General features: G+C 43.7%; 1 long non-coding RNA gene across 1 annotated transcript in view; it reads left to right on the top strand.

The window, feature by feature from the left end:
• LOC147033890 (uncharacterized) overlaps positions 1 to 6,302 on the top strand; it is a 7,334-nt gene extending 1,032 nt beyond the window's left edge. Inside the window, exons 1-2 of the long non-coding RNA XR_015055894.1 lie at positions 1 to 663; positions 4,552 to 6,302. The exon at positions 1 to 663 is cut by the window's left edge and continues 1,032 nt beyond it. This is a non-coding gene — a long non-coding RNA (uncharacterized LOC147033890). The remainder of the gene's footprint in view (positions 664 to 4,551) is intronic.
• Positions 6,303 to 6,512: the final 210 nt, after the last annotated feature.

The following is a 6,512-nucleotide window of genomic DNA, read 5'->3' as shown; positions in this document are numbered from 1 at the left end:
GACCGAGGAAGACCGAAGGAGCTCCGCGAGGCCGTGCAGGTTTCCTTGTCGCCCTGGAGACGACTCGATGGGTCTTTCGGTCAGCGACCCTCCGGATGTCTCGTCGTCAACACGGCAGCTGGTGTAATGGCGGCTTGGTTCGTCCAGGCCCAGGCCTTGAGAGCCCGCTCACTCCTCAGCGTCGCTCAGACCATCCCGGGGCCCGATCACTTCGGACCGTTATGTCGCTGGCTGGCGACTTCTCTCTGGCTGGCGACCTCACTGCCGCCTCCACCGACCAACAACTCTGCACTGCACTGCAGGCTCGACTGGACTCCAGGCTCCAAACTCCACTGGACTCCAATGATCAACAGCTCTGCACCCTGTGACGGCCTAGCCCAACTCCAAACTCCAGAGCTCCACTCCGAACTGCAGCCTCTTTTCTCGGCGTTTCAGCCCGGCCTTTTATCGGGTTCAGGGGTGGTATTTGGTCTTTTACCTTCGACCCTTCAACCCCGGCTGGTTCCGCCCCTTTTGTCATTCTGGCCCGATCTTGCTGTCAAACGTGGACGTGGGAGGAATCACCGGCTTTCGCTCCAACGAGGAAGTCGTGTTTGTCGGTGGAGATGTTGTTCGTTTGTGGATAATTGCTGGCGAAAAGATGGCGGCACCGTGGAGATGATGGTGAGGAGACGTTGTTCATTTTAAAATAAAGATACCAAAAGAATAACGGCGAACTCAAAGATTCACAGCCCGGTTCACGAATAATTCCTGTTATACATCGGTGGGGAAATCTAACCTGGACACACACTTACCGACATAACTGACCTCTGGGGAACCTAGTGTTCTGTGAATTTCCACAACTGTAACAATATATACATATACATATATATATATATATATATATATATATATATATATATATATATATATATATATATATATATATATATATATATATATATATATATATATATACATATTCTTCTTCTTTCGGCTGCTCCCGTTAGGGGTCGCCACAGCGGATCAACCGTCTCCATTTCGCTCTGTCCTCCACATCTTCCATTGACACTCCAACCGCCCGCATATCCGCCCTCACCGCATCCATGAACCTCTTCTTTGGCCTTCCTCTTCTCCTCCTGCCTGGCGGCTCCATCCTCAGCATCCTTCTCCCGATATACTCCGCTTCCCTCCTGTGCACATGTCCAAACCATCTCAATCTCGCCTCTCTCACTTTGTCTCCAAACCGTCCTACCTGTGCTGTCCCTCTAATATACTCATTTCTTATCCTGTCCATCCTCGTCACTCCCAACGAGAATCGCAGCATCTTTAACTCTGCTACCTCCAGCTCCACTTCCTGTCTTTTTGTTAGTGCCACCGCCTCCAAACCATACAACATAGCTGGTCTCACTACCGTCGTATATACTTTCCCCTTCACTCTTGCAGCTACCCTTGTCACAAATCACTCCTGCAACTCTTCTCCACCCACTCCATCCTGCCTGCACTCTCTTTTTCACTTCTGTACCACACTCTCCGTTACTTTGGACAGTTGATCCCAAGTATTTAAACTCATCCACCTTCCCCACCTCAACTCCTTGCAACCGCACCATACCACCACCCTCCCTCTCATTTACGCACATGTACTCCGTCTTACTCCTACTGACTATCATTCCCCTTCTCTCCAGTGCGTACCTCCACCTCTCGAGGCTCTCCTCAGCCTGCTCCCTACTCTCCCTACAGATCATGATGTCATCCGCGAACATCATAGTCCATGGAGACCAGTCTGATTTCGTCCATCAACCTGTCCATCACCATTGTAAACATCACCATTGCAAACATGGCGTCTAATCCCTTGCAGGTGGCACCGGTCGCATATATATAATATGAAATATATATATATATATATATATATATATATATATATATATATATATATAATATGAAATATATATATATATATACATATATATATAAATATATTTATATATATATATATACATATATTTATATATATATATACATATATTTATATATATATACATATACATATATATATATATATATACATATATTTATATACATATATATATATATATATACATTTATATATATATACACATTTATATATATATACATATATTTATATATATACATATATTTATATATATATATATATATATATATATACATATATATATACATATATATGTATATATAAAACATATGTATGTCGATATATACAGTTAAGCCCAAAATTATACATACCCTTACCAAATTTGGAGTATTTTGAATCGTGTTATTTGAGGAATGAGCTTATTCTGGCTTAAGTTACATAAGAATGTGACAAACAGCTGAAAGAATCACTGCAAGAGACATTTCAAGGAATACATTGTTTCTGGGGTATTTTATTGATAGATTTACGAAAAAAATGTCGTGCAGAATTATTCATATCCTTGCTTAGATCAGTTCAAAGTCACATTCAGTAATCAATGGAAAAGCCTCTGTTTGTGATTACAGCCTCCAAGCGGTTTTTATACTTGCTCACAATGTTTTTGCATGTCTCTGCAGGGATTTTAGCCCACTCCTTCTTCGCGAAGGTCTCCAGGTCTTTGAGGTTGGAAGGCTTCCTTGCCATCACTCTGGTCTTGAGCTCCCTCCACAGATTCTCGATTGGGTTGAGGTCCGGACTTTGGCTTGGCCACTCTAGAACGTCTACACCATTCTCCCGGAACCATTTCTTGACTGATTTGGCGGTGTGTTTTGGATCGTTGTCCTGCTGATACGTCCAATGCTCCCCGAGGTGAAGTTTCTCTGCGGACTGTTTGATGTTTTCCTCAAGGATCTTGATGTGTTGCTCCTTTTTCATGATGCCATCCATTTTGACGAGATTGCCAGGCCCACTGGCTGAAAAACATCACCAAAGCATTATGCTCCCACCTCCATGCTTGACGGTGAGAACTGTGTTCTTAAGGTTGTATGCTTCACCTTTGTTTTGCCAAACGAAAGCAACATCTCTGTGCCCGAAAAGCTCCATTTTCGTCTCATCCGACTGCAGAACTGAGGACCAAAAGCTTGGATATTTGTCCAGGTGAGCTTTTTCAAAGGCTAGACGAGCCTTTCTGTGTCGGGGATGGAGGAGTGGAGTCTTTCTTGGTCGGCGTCCATGGAGACCCCCCTTGTGCAAGCCTTTCTGTGCCGGGGATGGAGGAGTGGAGTCTTTCTTGGTCGGCGTCCATGAAGACCCCCCTTGTGCAATGTCCGCTGGAGTGTCTGCCTTGATATCTTGGTCCCAGACTCGCCAAGGTTGTTCAGGAGAGCCTTAATAGTGATCTGTGGATTGTTGTTGGCCTCTCGCCATACTTTTCTTGCCATACGAGGTGACACCTTTGGCTTCCGTCCACGTCCTTGAATGTTTTTTTTACAGTGTGGAACTCCTTGTACTTCCTAATTATGCTTTGTATGGTGGCAACTGGCACTTGGAACTGCTTCGAAATAGCTTTGTAGCCTTTCCCCTCCTTGTGAGCATTCACAATGCACAACCGAAGGTCCTCACTGACTTCTTTCTTCTTTGCCATGCTGACAATAACCTGAGAATGATTGCATCAGCTCCCCTTAATTTGTAGTCTAAAAGCAGAGTGTTGTTCTCTAACATCCCTCACTGTACATTCAATAGACCACATTTGTAATCCATTCAGATTGTATGCACACATCTTGGAATAATTTCATGACATTATAAAGAATCTTAGGAATATCAAAAGCATGTGCATTATCACAAGCATTGGCCTCAATTCCGAGACTTGGTGTGGGGTATGAATAATTTCGGACAAGCATAAAAACAAATCTTAACATTTCTATTGTTATGCTGATAATGTTTAGCCAAAATATATGTGGATTTGTGCATGCCAACTCAATGTTCTTGGGTGAAGTGAAAGTTCCACCACTCCAGCTTGTAGGTACGAGATAAATGCAAAACTCTCAGATTTTTTATTGGGTATGAATAATTTTGGGCTTAACTGTATATATACATATATATATATATATATATATATATATATATATATATATATATATATATATGGATATATATTATTTATTTATTTCTGTCCTGCTGCATTCTTTATTTTTGGGTTCTAAAGCTATTTTTGAAAGCATGTACTGTGAATATTTCCTTTCTGCAAGCACTCGTCAATGTACATTCGTTGCATAATGGAGTGGCTGCTGCCATGTGGGTTATGCCTTACAAAGAAAGCACAATGGAGACACAGCTGTAATAATGTATGCTTGAAGCTCCAGGATAAATGCACAATCCAGCCCATATGGGCCTGCCAGCTAGTTGGTTTAGTGGAAAGCTACTTTACTCTGTAATACTTCAGTTCCTGCCCCTCCATCTCCCACGATGGCCTCCATATTGTTATCCAGGGAACAAACACACACAAATCTGGCTTCCAAAGCAGGCAAATTAACCTCAATATTTATTGGCCCTTTGTCATTATAATCTCAGTACAGCTGAGCTGGAGAGCTGTTTGCAAGCTTTTCCCCGTATCTGTCTCTCCCTCCTCTCTTTGCCTACAGCAAGTCGTGAAAGCTGACATCGTTAACTACATGCAAGAACAGCCCACACAGCTGACCACCCAACACAAGAGTTCGATGTGTCTGCTCCAGTAATGTTGGACCGACATGAGAAGTCACAAGGAAACTCAGCACTCTGCGTCCAGATCCATAACATCATCGTGTTCTCTCACACTTCTTGGTATCTTTGGAAAGACTTTTGCACACGTTCATTGTATGTCATTCTCTTGAGACAAATATTGGGAATTCCAAATGGAAGAGGGATGAAATTCCTAACATACGATGGATGAAATCGACATGACACTGATCGAGGTATACTAACTGCCATGGGAAGGAGAAGCTGACGTTTTGGCATTAACCCTTCGTCAGAGTAAAAGAGTGAAGAGCTGACGTTGCAGGTGTTGACCCTTCATCAATGTTTTGCTCTGATGAAAAGCTGAATGTCCGAAACAATGTCAGCTTCTCCTTTGACTTCCCACGGTGGTTATCGTACCTCGATGAATGTCCTGTCAATTTCATCCATTGTTCTTCCTGTCCGCCGACGCAGATCGACACTAACTGTTATGGGCATGACTTGTTCTTCATTCGAATGTACATGTCCTCACATGCCAAATCAAGGCCCCCTTTCTTCTTGCCAAGTGGTAAATAAATTGTTCCGAATTCCATTTAGCGGGAACACCAGGAACTCCCAACAGCACATACCACCGAGCTTTTCCTTTCGTACAAGTGTAACCATGAAGTTGACTTGTCTCATTTGAGTGCATCGGGCTCTTTGTCTGCTGCACAAATACACCGGAGGTTGCGTCTTGGTCATGTTGCAGCTCTCTTTGCCTGGGTCCTCCAACCGGCTTGCTGAGGTCATTACCGCCGATGAAGCTCGGGGCCGCAGGCCCATCACCCGGCTTCAACGATTCCTAAACACAGGCCACTCCTAGGTGTATTTGGGCAGCAGGCATGTCAGCCGTGCGGCGATTAACTTGTCACTCTCGAAGGATATATTTTCCATATACTTTCCTTTGACATTGTAAATGTAGTCTCGTCTTGCCGAGCGTGATAGTGCCATGTGAAGGCACCGGTCGCATGTAGCGCACACAGGTACACATTCTGGACAGGAATATTAGGGGAGAGGAATTTAGTGACTTTCGTGTCCTGAATGTGTCATGTGTCTGTTTCATCAAGGATTTGAAACAAAAACTGAACTCTGCACCTAGTTTGTTTAATCACCTCCTGGAGTCACAGATAGTCATGCAAGTGTGTACTTCGTACATTTTGGAGATGTAAAAATAAACCAGCTGTCCATCTTGTTCACAAACTCTTAATGTTAATGCTTTGTAAAATAAACCTTATCCACAGCAAGGTCGGCCTCCATGAGGTCTGAATCGAACATAAGTGCCGAATTCGTCATGGCTTCTCTCGAAGCAAAAGGGCTGGTAGGACGAAGGGGGCCAGGGGGTGCAAAAGGCATGGCGTCTAATCCCTTGCAGGTGGCAGGGGCCGAGAGCAGGTGGGCCGCTGGGACTGTGCGCCTGTGCTGGATCTAGGCCCGTCCTGTTGCTACGATTCACGCGTGTACGTTGCACGAGTTGAGCACGGGGTCTTTTAAGACCGATTGCAATCTCTACAAATTACCTTTGTATGTGTAATCAAAAGATAATGTGATTGAAATCAGAAGTCTGGGTTCGTCACTGGGACGCTCAAGCCACGTATGGTATATACTGTGCACATAAACCTAATAAATCTCCTCTGAAAACGTTGCTAGATTACATTTGAAATGAATTGCTTTATCCAAAGTTCGACGATTTTTGAGCCATCTATTTATTACGTACTTCAGCATGTCGGGATTTTTCGCCCTCGATTCCCGGTTTGCGTCAAATATGCGTGTTCCCACCCCTCCTCTCATTTGCAACTCAAGTTATCCATCTTTCATTTGTTTTCACACTCCTCTACCCTCCCTTATCTCTGCT

The sequence above is a fragment of the Eptatretus burgeri genome, chromosome 1 (assembly GCF_056783735.1).
Source record: "Eptatretus burgeri isolate ZD-2024b chromosome 1, Ebu_testis_v1, whole genome shotgun sequence".
Taxonomy (NCBI): domain Eukaryota; kingdom Metazoa; phylum Chordata; class Myxini; order Myxiniformes; family Myxinidae; genus Eptatretus; species Eptatretus burgeri.
Note: the sequence above shows the minus strand (reverse complement) of the source record. Positions and strands in the feature narration are given on the sequence as shown.